General features: G+C 42.0%; 1 protein-coding gene across 6 annotated transcripts in view; it reads left to right on the forward strand.

Annotated features, from left to right (window-relative positions):
• Positions 1–14,516: 14,516 nt before the first annotated feature.
• The window catches only part of RHOBTB1 (Rho related BTB domain containing 1), a 70,339-nt gene continuing 62,746 nt past the window's right edge, over positions 14,517–22,109 (forward strand). For 2 of the 6 annotated variants that reach the window (XM_060034945.1, XM_060034951.1), the window contains exon 1: positions 14,947–15,311. The gene's annotated coding sequence lies outside the window, so the exon portion shown is untranslated. The other 4 variants (XM_060034947.1, XM_060034946.1, XM_060034948.1 and 1 more) reach the window with 4 other exon arrangements.

Here is a 22,109-nt window from a genome sequence, read left to right on the forward strand (position 1 = left end):
GCTTAATTTAGTAACAAGTACATGGGAAGAATTCATTCAATGTTTGTTGAATATGTTTTTTGAATCTTTCACAATAACAAAAGGGTGAAGCGCTTTTTGAGATCACTAAGTCTTTGGTCTCTTTATCATAATTTCAACATGAAAAGTGTATTCACTCTGGACTGCCATGAACTCTGGTACTCCAGTCTGAGCACTTTCATTTTAGAGATGAGGAAATTGGGCCCTGAGAGAAGTGACTTAACTTGCCCAAGGAAATTCTCCCACAAGGAGTTGATAACGGCTAGTCTTGAGTTCTCGTTACCTAACTCTCCAGCCAATGGTCTGAACCCCCAACCGGGCTGTCTTCGTTGTTGTACACTGTATTTGGTAGAGCCAGAAAATACCAATTAAAAAAAAAGGTGACGAACGGGTTAATAAATGTTCTGAATAATAGAGTTAGCTAAGTTTACCATTTTAATTGATAAAATCACAATAAAATTGAATACATTAAAATACATTTAAAGCTTAAATTATACTGAACATACCTTAAATTTTTATCATTCATAAGGCACATGAGTATGTCCCAGTATCCCAGTCCCCCATTTCTGTATAGTATGCAAGAGTACAAATTTAAAGAGAATTCCAGGTATCTTTTGGGTGCCTATGTGTTTCTATTCGTAAACTATCGTTCAGGATATGCACACTTTCTTCCCATCCATTCGCCACCTCAAACGTGTTACTGGGAAGAAACATCAAGGCCAGCAATAATCAAACAGTACGAAAGTCATGCTTATAAGAACAACTGTTGTGATGGGTTCCTTTCCATAGAAAGCCGAAGAACTATTTACATGCACAGATGGTATATCTTTACTATTAAAAAGAGGTATTATTTGGACTGAGGTATCGAAAACATGCTGCACCACGCCCAACACATAGTGGATGCTACCTAAATATTAACTAGTATAATTACAGATTAAAAAGTCAGGTGGGGGCTTCCCTGGTGGCGCAGTGGTTAAGAATCCGCCTGCCAATGTAGGGGACATGGGTTCGAGCCCTGGTCTGGGAAAATCCCACACGCCTCGGAGCAGCTAAGCCCGTGCGCCACAACTAATAAGCATGCGCTCTAGAGCCCACAAGCCACAGCTACTGAGTCCACGTGCCACAACTACTGAAGCCTGTGCGCCTAGAGCCCGTGCTCTGCAACAAGAGAAGCTACTGCAATGAGAAGGCTGTGCACCACAACAAAGAGTAGCTCCCGCCCGCTGCAGCTAGAGAAAGCGCACGTGCAGCAAAGAAGATGCAATACAGCCATAAATAATTAAATTTTTTTAAAAAGTCAGGTGGTCATGGATTCAACTAGAGTCCATCATACTAAGTGAAGTAAGTCAGAAAGAGAAAGACACATACCAGATGATATCACTCATATGTGAAATCTAAAATATGACACAAATGAACCTATCTATGAAACAGAAGTAGAATCAGGGACATAGAGAATAGACATAGTCTGGGGGTTGCCAAGGGGGAGAGAGGTGGGGGAGGGATGGATTGGGAGTTTGGGATTAGCAGATGCTAACTATTATATATAGGATGGCTAAACAACAAGGTCCAACTGGATAGCACAGGGAACTATATTCATTATCCTGTGATAAACCATAATGGAAAAGAATATGAAAAAGAATATACATATATGTATAACTGATTTACTTTGCTGTACAGCAATAATTAATACAACACTGTAATTTAACTGCACTTCAATTAAAATAAATTAAAATAATTATATCTCAAAAAGAAAGTCAGGTAGTGATCATGGTGTTTATTACTATTATTCATGCACACTAGTACCTTACCTGTTTATTATACTTTACTCTTTGCAGAATATTTGCATGATCTCAAAGTGCCCTTTCATGGATGATCAATGTAATGTTGGCAGTGGTTACAGTGGAACAAATAAAGCCATAAAGGATAATTTTCCATTAAAACTGCAGCTCTGTCTTAAGTCACATAGGTGGCCTTGTATATATGAGTAATTAGAAGAAATTATAACTAAGGAAACTTGTGAAAGTTTTATCATTCACCTTTATTATAAACCAGTTACTCTGGGCTTTCTCGCCCACAGAGACACGACACTTTCACCAAAACTCCAGGCTCCTCTAAAGTGGATCTGTGATGGGAAGTGAGATTTTGTCCCTGGCCCCAGGAGTTATCGGCTATGTTTACAAGCTAAAGGACTAGACTCCTGCAATGTTGATCACGACGTGTTTAACTGCTTATATCACTCACATGTGATTCAGTTAACTACTTGTTCATGAAGCGGGAAGTTTACCAAGTAGTAAATCAGAGGTCCTGTGAAATATTAAGATAAATATAATATTTACAGAGCTAAGGAGCAACTGCAGTTGTGTGCACGAGACATGGTCTTGACTCCAGAGCAAGGAGTCAGATCCTCAGCGCTTTTAGACAAGGAACCATGATGAAAGCAGAAGTGATGACAATTCAGAAAAAGCCTCACAATTCAGCTTTTTTCTGGGGACTGACTGGTAGGTCTCCTTCCAGGTCATTGGTGTTTCTAAAAAAAATTTGTATTTCTTTTAATGTGGTACATAAATTAGTGTACTATGCACTCAATTACTTCAGAATATTTACTTTCATGTGGTCAGAAGATCTGGGTTAGAATTCTGGGTTAGACAGAATTCAGGTTCCCCGTCTGCTAACACACAGCAAGTCACTTACCCTCTAGTAAACTTCATTTCCCCATCTCTCGAATTTTGAGATAATAATTCTCAAGGTTGTCATGAAGATTAAGTGACATGTATATTAGAGATGCTTGGTAAGAAGAAAAATGTGACATGAATATAGGTGGAATTAGTTTCCTGACATGAGCTCTGTGTGTGTGTGTGTGTGTGTGTGTGTGTGTGTGTGTGTGTGTAGTCCATTTATTTTTCTAGTTTCCGCATGTAGTTTAGCTCACTTCTAGGGAAATGCAGCAATTACAAGTCACCGGCACAGCAAAAACCTCACATCTCAAAAACTAAACCTTCTACCTTATGGATAGAATTTGGTGTAGGCTATTCTGTCTAATACTTACAGTCAGCATTTGGGGCTGAGTTGTGGGAATGATACAGTTCCTATAAGACTGATCTTTGCTACTCTGAAATCCAAGGATACACTGTGCTGTACAAGATTTTTAAATGGCTTCAGGATGAGTCATTTTACACTTACAGTGTGTATACAGTTTCACATTTTACAAGACATTTTCATTATTTCATTTAGTCTTAACAACTTTTTAGAAAGTTATTATTCTCATCTTCATCTCATATATGGAAATTTGAAATGCAATGGATAGAATTACATGACTAGTTAGTGGGATGGCCAAAACACAATTCCACTTTCCTACTCTTTCCACTACTCTATGCCCCCTTTAATGTGTCTCCGTTTGGGGTTTTTCGGGGTTTTTTTTGTTTTTTAACTTATGTCATGAAGAGAAATACAGTTTTGTATTTTTTGTATGAAACAGTTGGTCGGGCAAGATAGCCTTAAACATGCTATGACACATAAACCTTGTCATTTATTTGTAATTAGGTAAAGTTGAAGCTTAATATAACACCTTTTGTAATATTAGGAACATAGCTGATTTTGAACAAATGTCCCTTTCAAATGCAGACTTCTTTCCCAGTACAGAGCCCTATTTTTACTTTTTTTTTTAAAAGCAAAGATAATGTGCATTAGGCTACTGTTTTTCTTTTCTAGAGGTGTGACATACCAGGGTTACGATCAGCAACGCCATGCTAACCAAAGCCAGCCAGAGGCCCATAAAAGCTGTTTGCTACCTCCTCTTACACATGCTGAGCTAGACCAGCGGAACACCATCTTAGTAAGAGAGATTCTGACAGGTAAATGAATGTAGTTAGAATTGCCCAGCCCGCAAAACCACATTTTTACCAAACTTGCCCCACCGTAACAGAAAACCTAATGAAGGGATGCATACAGAAAGGATTTTATGCAAACCTGCACAAATACATTTTTGTCTATTTCCAACACATGGCCTATATACACTGGTGCCCAGTAATACAGGAATGCCAATGTAAAAAGCATTTTCACCTTCATAGAACTGACAACTAAAAAGCACACTGACTGTATTTAGCGCTTCTGTCTTTAAATGGGTAACGAAGGAAATGCCAAGACTGAAGGAATAGTTAATTTACACTTGTAGCTTTTAGGTAAAGGACAGTCTCCTTCAGTTGATTCCCACAGCCAAGACTAGCTTGGATTTCCCCAGAAAATAGGAACTTCAAGGACCACAAGGGCTGGTTTGAGTAACAGCTGAGATAAATTCCCAAGTAGTCAAAACCCCACACAGCTGGGCTCCTGGGGCTAAAGGGTCGTCACTCTACCCACGTGAAAGCAATTTGGGCAAAGCCTGCCTGTGGTATTTGGGACAGAAAGGGTTCGCGATGGTACGTAATTCCATGTGGCTATCAATGACATGAAAGCTGGCGAGGGGGCCCCAGACACAATGCTCGACAGGCCCCAGAGCAGTCTGACATCTGGGAGAAGCACCTACTCCGGCAGAAGTACTAAAGGTCCTGAATACAAGAAAGAGTTTCAGGAGAAACAGAGGGCCCGGGAAGATCAGGTCATTTTCTTTTAGATCCCGCAATACTTTGCATTAATCTAGAGCCCCGAACAGGGGCTGTCTTACCTTATTGCCACCGTTCGCTGGAGCCGCATACAGCCCCTCCTGCCAGCTAGGTCCAGACAGACGCCACTGCCTGCTGGTGGGAGCCAGAGCCCCGGTCCTCCTGGGCAGCCAGCGAACAAGACGATTTGTACGGGACGAGGAAGTCGCCCCTCAGCCAACGCTGAAGTCCGGTGCCCACGGGCCTCACTCTGTTCTCTGGTCCAGAAGCATTTCTTCAAAAGCCAGAACACCCGAATACATGAGACAGCATGCCACTCACTAGGTCTCCAGCCACCATCTCTTTAGAGTACTGCAGAGTTGTCGGCTGTTCCACATTAACACCAGGAATCTGCTCCAATAGCTGTTTTTCAACATTGTTCTACCAAACACAGCTCTCCTTAAAACAGGGGCATGTCTTCAAACGCTGGTAGTGCTTGTCTCCGTAACACCTGGAACCCGCCACCCAGGATAACATCCTCTCAACAGCCAAGTACAGCATCCTACCGGGCATCCAAGGAGAAGGAGAGAGACGAAGCAAAGCCGGCCTCACTCAGGCTTCTGCTGCAGGCGTAGCTGCGTCAAGCACGCACACTCACCGCCGGAAGAGGCGTCTGCGACTGCGCGGAGACAAGACGTCCACGACTTGCGCTGCGGCCACGTGTGGGGCGGGCTCTGCGTGTTGGTTACCGACAGCTGAAAACCAAGTTAATTAAATAATCCTGAAAGACCCTCTCTATAGGAGTTTTTTGTAAATACTTGAGAATACTTACTGTAAACACCTGAGAATATTCTCTATAAAACGGATGGCAATAGAAGTGTTGAACGATAGTGACTGAACTGAAAACGGAGTAATCTTAAGGTAGCATTTAATTTGCATCTGCAAATTCTGTGATCCCAGAATATTTTTTTATGTTTATTTTTATTTATTTGTTCCTATTAGTCACCCATTTTATACACATCAGTGTATACATGTCAATCCCAATCGCCCAATTCAGCACACCACCACCGCCACCCCCTGCCACTTTCCCCCATATGTTTATTCTCTACTTCTGTGTCTCAATTTCTGCTAGGCAAACTTGTTCCTCTGTACCATTTTCTAGGTTCCACATATATACGTTTATCTACGATATTTGTTTTTCTCTTTCTGACTTACTTCCCTCTGTATGACAGTCTCTAGATCCATCCACGTCTCTACAAATGACCTAATTTCTTTCCGTTTGATGGCTGACTAATACTCGACTGTATATATGTTCCACTTCATCTTTATCCATTTATCTGTCGATGAGCATTTAGGTTGCTTCCATGACGCGGCTATTGTAAATAGTGCTGCAATGAACATTGGGGTGCATGTGTCTTTTTGAATTATGGTTTTCTCTGGGTATATGCCCAGTAGTGGGACTGCTGGGTCATATGGTAATTCTATTTTTAGTTCTTTAAGGAACCTCCATACTGTTCTCCATAGTGGCTGTATCAATTTACATTCCCACCAACAGTGCAAGAGGGTTCCCTTTTCTCCACACCCTCTGCAGCATTTGTTGTTTGTAGATTTTCTGATGATGCCCATTCTAACTGGTGTGAGGTGATACCTCATTGTAGTTTTGATTTGCATTTCTCTAATAATTAGTGATGTGATTCTTGGCCATCTGTATGTCTTCTTTGGAGAAATGTCTATTTAGGTCTTCTGCCCATTTTTGGATTGGGTTGTTTGTTTTTTTGATATTGAGCTGCATGAGTTATTTATATATTTTGGTATTTATATATATTTATATATATAGCTATTTATATATATAATATATATATTATATATATAATATATATATACATTATATGTATCATTTACAAATAATTTCTCCCATCCTAAGGGTTGTCTTTTCATCTTGTTTATGGTTTCCTTTGCTGTGCAAAAGCTTTGAAGTTTCATCAGGTTCCATTTGTTTTTATTTATTTTTTAAAATTATTTATTTATTTATGGCTGTGTTGGGTCTTCGTTTCTGTGCGAGGGCTTTCTCCAGTTGTGGTAAGCAGGGGCCACTCTTCATCACGGTGCGCGGGCCTCTCACTATCGCGGCCTCTCCTGTTGCGGAGCACAGGCTCCAGACGTGCAGGCTCAGTAGTTGTGGCCCACGGGCCCAGTTGCTCCGTGGCATGTGGGATCTTCCCAGACCAGGGCTCGAACCCGTGTCCCCTGCATTGGCAGGCAGATTCTCAACCACTGCGCCACCAGGGAAGCCCCCATTTGTTTATTTTTGTTTTTATTTCCATTACTCTAGGAGGTGGATCAAAAAATATCTTGCTGTGGTTTATGTCAAAGTGTGTTCTTCCTATGTTTTCCTCTAAGAGTTTTATAGTGCCCGGTCTTACGTTTAGGTCTCTAATCCATTTTGAGTTTATTTTTGTGTATGGTGTTAGGGGGTGTTCTAATTTCATTCTTTTACATGTAGCTGTCCAGTTTTCCCAGCACCACTTATTGAAGAGACTGTCTTTTCTCCATTATATATCCTTGCCTCCTTTGTCATGGATTAGTTGACCATAGGGGCATGGGTTTATCTCTGGGCTTTCTATCCTGTTCCATTGATCTATATTTCTGTTTTTGTGCCAGTACCATATTGTCTTGATTACTGTAGCTTTGTAGTATAGGCTGAAGTCAGGGAATCTGATTCCTCCAGCTTCGTTTTTCTTTCTCAAGATTGCTTTGGCTATTCCGGGTCTTTTGTGTCTCCATACAAATTTTAAAACTTTTTCTTCTAGTTCTGTAAAAAATGCCATTGGCAATTTGATAGGGATTGCACTGAATCTGTAGATTGCTTAGGGTACTATAGTCATTTTCATAATATTGATTCTTCTAATTCAAGGACATGGTATATCTCTCCATATGTTGGAATCATCTTTAATTTCTTTCATCAGTGTCTTATATTTTCTGCATACAGGTCTTTTGTCTCCCTAGGTAGGTTTATTCCTAGGTATTTTATTCTTTTTGTTGCAATGGTAAATGGGAGTGGTTCCTTAATTTCTCTTTCAGATTTTTCATCATTAGTGTATAGGAATGCAAGGGATTTCAGTACATTAATTTTGTATCCTGCAACTTTCACAAATTAATTGATTAGCTCTAGTAGTTTTCTGGTGGCATCTTTAGGATTCTCTATGTATAGTATCATGTCATCTGCAAACAGTGACAGTTTACTTCTTCTTTTCCAATTTGTATCCCTTTGATTTCTTTTTCTTCTCTGATTGCCGTGGCTAGGACTTCCAAAACTATTTTGAATAATAGTGGTGAGAGTGGATATCCTTGTCTTGTTCCTGATCTTAGAGGAAATGATTTCAGTTTTTCACCATTGAGAATGATGTTTGCTGTGGGTCTGTCGTAAATGGCCTTTATTATGTTGAAGTAGGTTCCGTCTATGCCCACTTTCTGGAGAGCTTTTATCATAAAGGGTGTTGAATTTTGTCAAAAGCTTTTTCTGCATCTATTGAGATGATCATATGGTTTTTATTCTTCAGTTTGTTAATATGGTGTATCACTTTGATTGATTTGCGTATATTGAAGAATCCTTGCATCCCTGGGATAAATTCCACTTGATCATGGTGTATGATCCTTTTAATGTGTTGTTGGATTCTGTTTGCTAGTATTTTGTTGAGAATTTTTGCATCTATCTTCATCAGTGATATTGGTCTGTAATTTTCTTTTTTGTAGTATCTTTGTCTGGTTTTGGTATCAGGGTGATGGTGGCCTTGTAGAATGAGTTTGAGAATGTTCCTTCCTCTGTAATTTTTTGGAAGAGTTTGAGAAGGATGGGTGTTAGCTCTTCTCTAAATGTTTGATAGAATTCACCTGTAAAGCCGTCTGGTCCTGGACTTTTGTTTGTTGGAAGGATTTTAATCACAGTTTCAATTACATTCCTCTGACTGGTCTGTTCATATTTTCTATTTCTTCCTGGTTCAGTCTTGGAAGTTTATACCTTTCTAAGAATTTGTCCATTTCTTCCAGGTTGTCCATTTTATTGGCATAGAGTTGCTTGTAGTAGCCTCTTAGGTTGCTGTGTATTTCCGCGGTGTCTGTTGTAACTTCTCCTTTTTCATTTCTAATTTTAGTGATTTGAGTCCTCTCCCTCTTTTTCTTGATGAGTGTGGCTAATGGTTTATCAAATTGTTTATCTTCTCAAAGAACCAGCTTTTAGTTTTATTGATCTTTGCTATTGTTTTCTTTGTTTCTATTTCATTTATTTCTGCTCTGATCTTTATGATTTCTTTCCTTCTGCTAACTTTGGGTTTTGTTTGTTCTTCTGCTCTAGTTCCTTTAGGTGTAACGTTAGATGGTTTATTTGAGATTTTTCTTGTTTCCTGAGGTAGGCTTGTATAGCTATCAACTTCCCTGTTAGAACTGCTTTTGCTGCATCCCACAGGTTTTGGATCATCGTGTTTTCATTGTCATTTGTCTCTAGGTATTTTTTGATTTCCTCTTTCATTTCTTCAGTGACCTCTTGCTTATTTAGTAACGTTTTGTTTAGCCTCCATTTGTTTGTGTATTTTACGTTTTGTTCCCTGTAATTGATTTCTAATCTCATAGCATTGTGGTCAGAAAAGATGCTTGATATGATTTCAATTTTCTTAAATTTACTGAGGCTTGATTTGTGACCCAGGATGTGATCTATCCTGGAGAATGTTCTGTGCACACTTGAGAAGAAAGTGTAATCTGCTGTTTTTGTATGGAATGTCCTATAAATATCAATGAAATCTATCTGGTCTATTGTGTCATTTAAAGCTTGTGTTTCCTTATTAATTTTCTGTTTGGATGATCTGTCCATTGGGGTAAGTGAGGTGTTCAAGTCCCCCATTATTATTGTGTTACTGTCAATTTCCTCTTTTAGAGCTGTTAGCCATTTCCTTATGTATTGAGGTGCTCCTATGTTGGGTGCATATATATTTATAATTGTTATATCTTCTTCTTGGATTGATCCCTTGATCATTACGTAGTGTCCTTCCTTGTCTCTTGTAACATTCTTTATTTTAAAGTCTATTTTATCTGATATGAGTATTGCCACTCCAGCCTTCTTTGGATTTCCATTTGCATGGAATATCTTTTTCCATACCCTCACTTTCAGTCTGTATGTGTCCCTAGGTCTGAAGTGGATCTCTTGTAGACAGCATATATATGGGTCTTGCTTTTGTATCCATTCAGCAATCCTGTGTCTTTTGGTTGGATCATTTAATCCATTCACGTTTAAGGTAATTATCGATATGTATGTTCCTATTACCATTTTCTTAATTGTTTAGGGTTTGTTTTTCTAGGTGCTTTTCTTCTCTTGTATTTCCCACTTAGAGAAGTTCCTTTAGCATTTGTTGTAGAGCTGATTTGGTGGTGCTGAATTCTCTTAGCTTTTGCTTGTCTGTAAAGCTTTTGATTTCTCCATCGAATCTGAATAAGATCCTTGCCGGGTAGAGTAATCTTGGTTGTAGGTTCTTCCCTTTCATCACTTTACGTATATCATGCCACTCCCTTCTGGCTTGTAGAGTTTCTGCTGAGAAATCAGCTGTTAACCTTATGGGAGTTCCCTTGTATGTTATTTGTCATTTTTCCATTGCTGCTTTCCATAATTTTTCTTTGTCTTTAATTTTTGCCAATCTGATTACTATGTGTCTCGGTGTGTTTCCCCCGGGTTTATCCTGTATGGGACTCTCTGCACTTCCTGGACTTGGGTGGCTATTTTGTTTCCCATGTTAGGGAAGTTTTCGACTATAATCTCTTCAAATATTTTCTCGGGTCCTTTCTCTCTCTTTCTTCTCCTTCTGGGACCCCTATAATGCGAATGTTGTTGCGTTTAATGTTGTCTCACAGGTCTCTTAGGCTGTCTTCATTTCTTTTCATTCTTTTTTCTTTATTCTGTTCCGCAGCAGTGAATTCCACCATTCTGTCTTCCAGGTCAGTTATCTGTTCTTCTGCCTCAGTTATTCTGCTAGCGTATTTTCTAGCGTATTTTTCATCTCGGTTACTGTATTGTTTATCTCTGTTTGTTCTTTAATTCTTCTTGACCTTTGTTAAACATTTCTTGCATCTTCTTCATCTTTGCCTCCATTCTTTTTCCAAGGTCCTGGATCATCTTCACTGTCATTATTCTGAATTCTTTTTCTGGAAGGTTGCCTACTTCAGTTAGTTGTTTTTCTGGGGTTTTATCTTGTTCCTTCATCTGGTATATAGCCCTCTGCCTTTTCATCTTGTCTATCTGTCTTTGAATGTGGTTTTTGTTCCACAGGCTGCAGGATTGTAGTTCTTCTTGCTTCTGCTCCAGGATATATTTTTGAAGGAAAAAAAAAATCTCAAAACTCAGTAGTTAAAAAAATCCAATTACAAAGTAGGCCAAAGAGATGAACAGATATTTCAGCAAAAAGAGACATGGGACATAAGATGTTCAACATCATTAGTCATTAGGGAAATCCAGATTAAAACCACAATGACTTGTCCCTACAAAGCTACTGTACAATTGAAAACAAATATTTTTTAATACTGATAATACCAAATACTGGTGAGATCTTGGAGAAACTAGATTTCTCATACATTACTGGTGGGAATGTAAAATGGTACAGCCACTCTGGAACATAGTTTGACAGTTTCTTAGCATATGACCCAGCAATGGCATTCTTGGGCATTCATCCCAAAGAAATAAAAAACTTAAGTTCACACAAATACCTACAATGCAATGTTTACAGAAGTATTATTCTTAATGGCAAAATACTGGAAGCCACTCAAAAGTTCCTCAATGGGAAAATGGATGAACAAATCCTGGTATATCCATCTAATAGTTTACTTAGCAATAAAAAGAAATGAGCTACTGATATATGCAACACCCTGGATGAACCTCAAGAGCATTCTGCCTAGTAAAACAAATTTTTCATTCAATCTCAAAACGTTACATACTGTATGCTCTTATTAAAGTAAGCCTCAAAATGTCAAAATTCTAGAGATGGAGAAGAGATTAATGGTTGGTGGGGGGATGCAAATACCAAGATTTAGCATGAAGGAGTTCTTTTATGATGATGAAACTTCTGTATCTTGATTGTGAGATTTTTTTTTTAATCCTGTGACTTCGGTAAATAATTACCATAAAAGGTAGTCAAAAGTCTTTACACCACTTTTGTGCAGTATAATGCTGAGTGTTTAAATACACAGTGTTGGTTTAATTAAGCTTAAGTACCAAATTTTTCTTTTATTTTTGGCTGCACTGGGTCTTTGTTGCTGCGCTTGGGCATTCTCTAGTCGCGGCGAGCGGGGGCTACTCTTCGTTGTGATGCGCAGGCTTCTCATTGCGGTGGCTTCTCTTATTGTGGAGCGCGGGCTCTAGGTGTGTGGCTTCAGTAGTTGCAGCACACGGGGTCAGTAGTTGTGGTGCACAGGCTTCAGTAGTTGCAGCACGTGGGCTCAGTAGTTGTGGCTCGCAGGCTCTAGAGCGCAGGCTCTGTAGTTGTGGCACACGGGCTTAGCTGCTCCGCGGCGTGTGGGATCTTCCTGGTCCAGGGCTCAAATCCGTGTCCCCTGCACTGGCAGGCACATTCTTAATGGCTGCACCACCAGGGAATTCCCACCAATTTTTATATTTATTAAAAGTGAATGGTATTGATTTTATTAGCAAGCCACAATTTTAGTATACACATGTGGATTATTTTGTGGTAATAACAAGAACAGGGCAATAACAAGATTCATGGCAGTGCTTCAGAGGATTATTTGCTGTTGTTCTTTTCCTTTCCTGTTGGCAAAATATAGTCTGTACTCATTTTGTCCAACTTTTTTAGAATCCTGAGTTTCATGTGTAAAATTTGGGGGCTACATAGCACCACTGTGGCAACCTCTTTCTCAAATCACTGCCCTGGTTGGGAAGGACTTCCTTAAATCACGACCTTTCCTCTGCCGCACCTGAATTATTGTTTACACCAATTTATTTTCCTGGACATTCTTCCGGTCATTTTCCCTCAGATGTAGGCATCCAACTGGGTAATTCCATAATGATGGTTAATTCTTTGCCCCCTGGAGAAGAAGCATCCTTTGGAAGGCCTATCTGAGCCTCAGTGCCCCCTAGGGGTGGAGGGCAACGTCTGAACAGTTGCCTACCAACTGGGGTCTTTGTATAGGTGTCCTTCTGGTCCTACCACCTACCTGCTGCTTAACAAGCCATTTAATTCTTTTTAATTTATAACTGGGGAAATGAAAGAAATTGAGAAGAGGCAGGATGTCAAAAAGCCAATTAGTGGTAAAATAAGGCCTTAGCACAGGCTGACCCAGGTGCAAATGCAGCTGTCAAAATCTCAGGAAACTGCCTCTGTGTGCCTCAGTTTCCTCATCTATAAAATGGTTATGTTAACAATGGCATCTACCTCATCCGCTGCTGTGAGGCTTGAGACACTGTGTTTGGAATCTCCTAGCCTAACCCGTTGCCTGCCACATGTGAAGGCCATAATACAGTTGATTCCTATTTCTTTTGAGGTTTTACACTATTTTTTAGCCCCTCTGGACAGTTTGAAGAGAAATGGCTTGCAATAAAGCGAACTGATTGCTAGGAGTGAACAGGGTTAATTAACTTTTCCCAAGAAAGAAATGTGTTCCTGAAAAAAATGTATAATATATTGATTAAACCTTTCAAAATGGAGTCACTTTTACATAGACTAAGCAAAGTCTGTTTTGTGCCAAGTAAATGATCACCCCCTCATATATCTGTGTTGAAGTTCTTAGAGTAGACGCCCATACTTGACTTTTCATTATCCTCTTCTCTGGGTATCAAAGATTAGGGACTAATAATTCCATTCCCAACAGATAGTTCAGTGAGGATGGCTTAAACAAAGCAGGTTGCCCTTAATAACCTTCCTTGTAAAAACACTGACTATCACTGTATTCTGGGGTCTCTGGGAAATTCAGAGAGCACCAGGCAAGACTTGGTCCCCAAAGGGAATATAAACTAGTGAGGAAGAGTAGGAATATCCAATGTAGTAAAACTCATCTGGGGAGCCTACGAAGGGAGAGCAAGTATTCCATCTGGGAATCTGAAGATGGTTTCTTGGAAGAAACTGAGGGAGAGAGGGGTATGTTCGCATGTATAATTTTTTTCTAATGTTCTGTTTCTTGAGGGATAACACAAAGAGACAGCCTTTGCAATAGAATGTGGGTCCCTCTTTCCCAGCCCTGCAAACCGTCAGGAACCCATTAGCTGAGAACTCCTTGAGGACATTGTTGCCATCTTTGTATCCCCAGCCCTTAGTACACAGACAGCCTTCTCGGTGAAGGTTTATTAAAGGAACAAGCCCCTTAAGGTAGCTGAACACATCAATACCTTTATCTCCTAATTTCCTGTTTATAAGCTGGGAATAAGGAGGTTTAAAACACAGTAATTTTAATAGGCTGACTGAAAGCACGTTGAGGGCCGGCACCAGGTTGGTTGTGTTCGCTGTCACCTCCTTAGAGCTTGACAGGGTACCTGACACACTGTATGTAGACACTAAATAAGTACCTTTTACGTGCGTGCATGAAAACTGCCCCTGGTCCTGTCCTCAAAGCTCAAAGTCAGCCTGGAAGAGTAAGAAAGAGTTCACGAGGAAGGACGGACTGTCGTGGGCATCCAAGAATTTTGACAACCCACGAGCGGCCAGAATCAATTTCACTTCCTCACTCAGCCATTTGTAGGCGGTTGTAAATCGCCTACTTACTCGGGGGGCAGCCCGTGTGACCTTACCGCCCCCTGCGGGGACCCCCACGAGCCAAGTCACAGAGGAAGGTAACCCAGAGGGGGGAGCCGGCCAACACGTGCAGCGCCCAGGGGAGGAGCAGGCTGGGCTAACGCAGCCCTTAGTCAGCAGCTGGGCTCGGTTTTGAAACAAAAGCCCATGTCCTCCCTCGGAGTCCGCGGCCGGTCAGCTCCTTGGGGGAAGAAAACCATGCCGCCTAGCCGGTTAGTGGCCCAACTTACTTTTCCGGAGCCTGGGACAAAGGGCCAGCAGTTGTACGGGAATGGGTGGAGTGCTGGGGACAGAGGACGGGGTGGGGTGGAGGTGGGGGGGGGGGGCTGGTCGTCCTGCCCCTCCCCGCCCGGCCGCTAGCGAGTGGGGCTGGGGTCTGCCAGGTACTGCGCACGTCAGCCCCGGGCAGTCCGCCTCCGAGGCCGGGCCCCCCCGGGTCTGCGTCAAGCGGAGGCACCTTTGCAACCCGCGCCCCAGCGCACAGACACACCAGGCCCCGGTTTCATGAATGAAATCCAACCGTGTGGCTATAAATAGCCGCGAAGGCTGCTAACGTCACGGAGCGAGCGGCGGCCGCCAAGGCGGCGGAGCTGGGTGCCGAGCGCTCTGTTCCGCCCGGCCGGCCAGCCAGCCTGAGAGCCGGGTGGGGGCGGGAGGAAAAGGGGAGGGCTGGGGGGCGGCGGCGGAAAGGGGCGAGCCCCTCCGGCCCGGCACCGGGAAGAGCGGCCGCGGCGCCGGGCGAGCCCGGGAGGCGAGCAGTGCCATGCTGCCTTTGTGCAAAGTTGGGCGGCGGGCGGCGCGCCGCGCGCAGGGGCCCCGCACACCCGCGACCGCGCGCAGTCGTGGCTGCTGCTGAGTGGCGGGGGCCAGCGCCCCCCCCCGCCCCCCGCTCCCCCAGCCCTTGAAGGCGGAGAGAGCTGGCGTCTCGCTCGGCTTCAGGGTAGGTTCTGTGTCGTGAGTGCGCTATGCTGTGAAACTTCTCCGAGCGGCCGCCGCGGAGCCTCGCTCCACCCGCCCCGGCCCCGGCGGGTGGCCTGTGGGAGCCCCGGGCCGCGCGCCACGCGGCGGGCAGCGTCCCGAGCGAGAGTCGTGGGACCGAGCTGCTCTGGGAGCCGCCCTCGCCTGTCTCGCGAGGCCGGGAGCCCCGCCATCAGAGGCAAGCAGAAGAGATTCCTAGGAGCGCCCGTCCAGCCGCACCCCTAACTTGGAGCTGAGAAAATGCACAACAGGCACCCTTTGCAGGCGGGCGGGGCGGGGTGCCGCGCAGACCAGAGGGCTCTTTTCCTTGGAAGGACGGTGGTGGGACTGCAGAGGGGGATACCCGAGCCCCCTGGGCTCTTGCACCCCGCTGACCGGTCAGCCCAGAGTTCGGCGCTCCCCACCACCAGCCGGTGTCCATGGAGTCTGTTGTGAGTTGCTGTGACAACAGTAGGAGCTGCCATGAGGGGCTGGCAAAACACCTTACCTTGTCTCTGCGCGCTCAGCTTTCGGGGAGAAAAACGGGGGGTGGGGATATGCAGACAGGGAATCCAACCCCTACTACAGAAGACGAAGTGGAAGGAAGGCCCAGCTATGTAAAAATGGACCACCCGATCCTACTGTCGCTCTGCCGTTTCTACCCTCAGCAGTATCAAACATCTCAACCGAGGAGCAGTGTCAATATTTAGACTTGGAGGAGCCAGAAACTTAGAGGGGAGCGCCAGGCGCAGGGTTCTGACTTGGTTTTGCACGTCAGCACACGAGCGGTGCCTTTTCGAGCTGACTGCACACGTTTGCTGGGGTTGGGGGCGGGGAAAGATACGAAGATCGGTATATACACAAAGGCACCCAGACCTAGGAAGACCTAGGAAGTTAAGACCAGAGGAGTCGCCTTGACTTTGAACTTCCCCCAACCCGTGCTGTTCACGCAGCTCTGTTGAACCCCAGCCAGACGCTCAGCTTGAGGTTTCACTAGTTTGGGGCTCCCCACCACCAACCGGGGCAGTGCTGCATATTCTATACCGTATTGTGGATCCTCTCTAAGCTGCAGAAGTATGTTATCAGTAGTTTTCATCTCTGTATAACTGTGCTCTCACTATCAGCAGATATAAATAGCCAATAGGCTGTGTGTGCAGCAAACGCTAGGCTTTTCTAAACATACAGATAAGTTTGTTTAAAAACACTCTTCAGAAATTTGGAGTTATATTTCATTTCCGGTAACTCTGTAGATGCCCAAGAGGGTCACTGATTGCTAGAAAAGAAACACAAGCTCTTTTCAATGTAAATAATGTCTACACACCGCTCCGCAGGTGAAGTGGGCAGCAAATTATTATTCAACTGGGGTTTCCTCTGAGATACCTGGATTGTATTTGGACGTATTCGTGGGGAGGGGATTTAACTTGTTCATCCCAGCGTGGAAGATTTTGAAAACTCAGTCGGAAGCAGTGAAATCATAGTACTCTAAGCTTGCGCCATTGATTGTTGTTTTGAGAGGAGCGTAAATTTAAGTGCATAGGGGCTATTGTGATCACAGAGGTGAAAATAGAAACATAGGTAGTTTGATGTCACTGGCACAACAGCATAACTTATTAACTATACAAATGTAATCAAATAGTAAAAACCAGAATCATTTGGACTTTTACTTATGATAATATGGTCCAAAAAATGCTATTTTGGAAGAATAGCGTGTCCACTTCGTCGACTTCCATATTGTTAAATGCCTGTAAGGTTTTCCTTGTTCCTATTCCTGAGTTTGTGGTTACATGCTTTATTCTGTATCATCCCCAAAGGCTCAGAAACAGACTTTCAGAAATGCTGCAGAAAGTTAACCTAGCCATTTTAGGAGGTATATGACCCCAAGAAATGCCATTTTAACACCGACACTTGGCAGAAGTAAAGCAGATTCTGCCCTTTTGGGGGGAAAAAAAGGAAAACAATGTATGTTTAAAATGTCAGTGGCTCCCCATGTGCTCCTAGCAAGCAGTAGGATTTATAAAGTATTTCTCTCTTTTGTGTAGGTAAGTGCAGCTGTGAGCAGGGTGTTCTGTTCTTCACTTCCAGCAAGCCAGGTCAGTGTTCTGTGTGCAAACCCATGACCATAAATTGCTGACATCCTGTGTCTAATTCTGAGCATGCATTTCAGAACAAGTTTCTTAGTCATCTGTCTTAAAACGGTTCGTCTTTGTCATGTTTTTATTGACTCAATTATGAATATCACAATTTCAGTGATTATTAAAATTATTCTATTTACTCTGAGCAAAGTGGTACTAAAATGGGCCTTGAGTCAGTATGTTCTTTCAAGACTTTTCATTTTCACTTTGGGGATCCAAGTGGCGCCAAAATAGCTGAAGATACTGGGGATTTGGGTGCTTGATAATTAAGATTTTACATCTATGCTAATCTTAGCACTCTAAAGCTGAAAGAAAATTGATACAGTAATACTTGACATTTTTGAGCGTGAACCGAAGTTCAGGTAACGTGCCGCATTCTTTATACTATGTTCTCAATCTGCATCAAAAAAATCCCTGTTAGGTGTAACTACTCCCTTGGTCGCCAAAGGACAGGTGAGGAATTGAAAGGTCAGAGAGGTTAGGTAATAGGTTCAATTCCTGCTTCTCTAGTAAATGGAAGAAATAATATTTTTTTTCAAGTGCTGTCTTACTCCAAAACCTAAATTCTCTAATTGGAAAAATCTTATCTCCAGTAGAGAAACTGGGACCACGAAAGGTTAAGCGACTTGCCTGAGATAACTTGGTAATTACAGCTTATGTAGTAACATTCAGTGGCACAGCTGTTACAAAAGAATAAATTCCATTCTCTTAAGTATTGTAAAACAGCAAAATATTAAGTATTCATATGTACTTTCTGGCATGGCCCTGTCAAAAATTTAAGAAAGTTTTTACCATGGGGTCTCTGGTTTTAAGGATCTCACAAACAGATTTAAAAGACAAGATATTAAACATTCATGTAGGAAAAGTGAGAAAATAAATCAAGATCATACATGCCAGAAGTTTGAACTGAGGGTCAATGGTACATTTACGAGAAGTTCAGCATTTTCCACCCTGTGGGACTACTTTGCAGTTCTATGTATGCATGGAAAAGAATTTCCAAGCACATTTTTGTCAGGATAGATAATAAAAGGGTGAGAGATTGAAGAAAGACAGAATGTAGAGTTTCAAACCAAGAGGGAGACATGCATTCATTTAGAACTGCTAAATTACAGTATCTCAAACTCAAGGTGTTATTGCTTCAAAAGCGTTGAAACAAAATTGTGAGCTGTCTGAATCTTCACAGCATCAATGAGAAAGCATTACCATTTGGCATACCAGATTCCTTCTGAAACCTCAGTTTGTCTGATATGTGCCACGTAGATAGATTTGGATACCTAATAGTTAAATACCAGCTAAAGTTCTGAAAATGGCCAGTATTTAAAGATTAAGCAGGACATTTTCAGTTTTTGCCGGAGTTGACAACCGTCTCCTTCCCCCCTTTCATACTCCCCTCCTACTTTTTGTAGAATAATTTGTAACAGTTGTTAATCCTTCTCAGAGGGTATGATATAAAGGGATAATAAAAAATAAAATGGGGAATAGATTACTAGAGAAAGCTTTACTATATCATCTTTTTTAATGTACTGAAAAACCCCAACCCAAGCTAATAACCCTAAAAGCTTAATTAGTTAAGAGATACTTTTAAGCATTTAAGGGGTTGTTATAAGCTGTCCTATTACACCTTTGTCCTGTAAAAGTTGTTATATAGTGTATCATTACAAAATAGATCATAAGAGCACTGTTAGACTGCGAAGATCCCATTACAGGTTAAGGCCTCATTATCAACTGATATTTGCTTAGCTATGACCATGGTATGTCGTAAATTATCCGTATAACAGCTATAAACCTATAATTACTTAAAGAGTAAAATTATACTCTGAATCATATGATGTTAGCACCGAAAGAAGCTTCAGAATGACCATGGTATCTCTAGTAGTAATTTAATTAGCAATCATTTGTTTGCTTTTTTGAACTTCAGAGACTTTGGTTAATATACTTGACTTATCTTAAAACACGCCTGGAAATATTTGACACTTTACTGTGTTTTTTTGCTCAGGAAATTTACCTGTAGAAAACAGGAATTTTTTCTTTAACCTTTCTATTGGTCTTCCTTTTAGAAAACAGGCAGTTCAACCTCATTATGTGAAGGATGGGGTTCAAAGAGTACAGGCAATTGGAATCTGGTTCTTGTGTTCATCTTTTGTTCACCCAGGCTTCCCACCAACCTGGCAACACCAAAGCAAAATTTGGATGGGGAAGGAAAAATAAGTCACAAAAAGTGTGGCGTTTGTAGAAAGGGGGAGGGGGTGGGAGAGTGTTTGAGTGCCGGGGGAGGGGATGGGGAAAGGGAGAGCTTTGGCAGGGAGGGCAAGAAGCAGTCACTCAAACGGATGGGACGTGCATGGATTGGTTATTGACATGTCAGCATCAAAATTGTTCGGTTTTTTTGGTGGGGCTTATAAGCAAAGTCAAGTCACCTCCTCCTAGAATCTTTTGTTCTTTGTGCGCATTGGGCAGAAACTGGGAAATAGGCAAAAAAAAAAAAAAAAAAAAAGCCACTAAAATGAAATGTGGGTCTGACAGGCACTCTTTCCAGATGTCCCAGGACACTCCTGTCTTCAGACACTCCCTCCCTCCAGCTGTCCTGTCAAATACATCAGCATTTCTCTTACAAGGTTTTATCCACTGAGGGTGAATTAGAAGGTTTTTACAAAGAAAGAAAGAGATAGATGCACGTAGGTCCAGAAGAAGCATGATTACATTTCTCCACTCTGCACCTGAGTTTGTTATTGCATAGACACAGATGAATGGCAAGTTCCCAGTGCTAATGAGGTACAGTCTCAGGCTCCATCCCTCTGTGGAGAAGTTTCCTTTGAATTGTTACCCAGTGGTAGTCCAGACCCCTAATGACCACTGGAATAACAATAACCAGTACTTATTATGCTCCTACTAGATGCCAGACACTTTACTGCATTACAGCTAATATTCATTATTAATTCCAATTTTACAGAAGCCTAAGGGAAACTCAGATATGTTAACTCAGAGAACTAATTAGAGGTAGAGCTTGGATTTGTACCCAGATCTAAGAACTTGAATATATATTTGTTTTAAATATATCCTGGGGGGGGGGGAAACACTTTAAAAACATTAAATTCCAGGTTATTCTTGCAGATGGTAGAGTACAGGAGTTAAGTAATTATTCTTGTAGGGTTTTTTGAATTTTGGGGTTTTTTTTGTTTTGTTTTGTTTTATATTTGGTAACTTGAACCACACAGCAGTCTTGTCTGGACAGACTTGTTAACTCTTCAGGTCATTTCTAATATATTTTGATGGAAGTCACAATTGTAAGCAGTTGAGTCATGGAGGGTTGAATCATGGACCCAGAAAGGTTCTTAAGGATACTTAATCCAACCTCATGTAGGTGAAAAAAATCTGCTACCCGGAGAAGCAATGTAACTCACCACTCTTGCAGTTCATAAGTGGCACAGCTGGAACTGAACCCAGGTTTCCAAGGCCCAGCCCAGGGCTCAGTTCTATTACATAACACTGCCTGAAACGTGCCCAGTCTTCAGAAGCCTCCAACTTAGCCCAAATTACAGCTATCAAGTTTGAAATACATCTGAAACCTAATATACAGCCAGAAGTGGGTGATAAGAGGATTCCAGCAATGTAAAGATACGGTGGGTTCTAGGAGAAGCCTCACTTATCTTCACTGACACCAATATAGACCAGTCTTGCCTCGTCTTCGAACCATAACAGCTCCATACTCTTGATCCCTTCCAAGCTGTCTCTGTTGAGATACCTGTTTTCATCAAGTATGGAGCTTTTTTATTTTGTCTCTGGAGTTCTGGCTTTTTATTAACTATGTGATGTGGGTGACATACTTCTTTGAACCTTATTTTGCTCGTCTGTAAAATGCTAACAGTATCACCTCTGTCAGAGGGTTATGAGGATGCTATGAAGTCACACATGTTAAACAGATAGTAGGTGCTCAATAAGGGTGAGTTCTCTTCCTAGCCATGCTAAGGTATCTTAAGGGAAAATGTTATAACACGTAAGGGCATTCATGTCGTTTTGCTGCTAAATGTTCTTCAGTCATCTGAAGTCTGATATTGCAAGGGATGATTACAGTGACCTTTTTTCTTGGGTGAAAATGGGCCCAATCGTGTCTCAGTACCAGCGGCGTCTCTGAGTACCAGTGGCGTGGGCACGCCTGGGTACAATTACATTTGTCTTCTTCACGGTCTAGGGTTGCCAGGGTTTACTTGAATTATTTTATTGCTTCGGTTTCTGCCTCAGACTAATACCAAGCTCCTCTTGGAGATCTGTGGCTCTCATTTCCTTCCAGACACTGTTTAAGTATCTAACGTGTTTTCCACATAGACCTTTGCATCTCAAAGTATCCACTATGTTTTCAGCCAAATAACTAAGAAATATTTCCAGAGAATAGTGTTGCCAGTAAAACAATTTTGCTTTCAATTTCAAAACATGTGAGAGCTTCCTCCCATCATTTCAATTAACTCCAGTATTGAATCTTTCCTGTGCATTGGCCCTGTCTTTTCTCTTTGCCCTGGGTTGCCGACTGCTTTATTGACTGGGAAATTCATAAGCACTACGATTTCCCTCTTTCACCCTCAGCACTTGATAGCTACCCTGGCCTAAATTACATCTCTGGGAAGTGTTTCATCACACTCCTCTCTCCAGCTACC

The sequence above is a fragment of the Delphinus delphis genome, chromosome 16 (assembly GCF_949987515.2).
Source record: "Delphinus delphis chromosome 16, mDelDel1.2, whole genome shotgun sequence".
In the NCBI taxonomy this organism is placed as follows: Eukaryota; Metazoa; Chordata; class Mammalia; order Artiodactyla; family Delphinidae; genus Delphinus; species Delphinus delphis.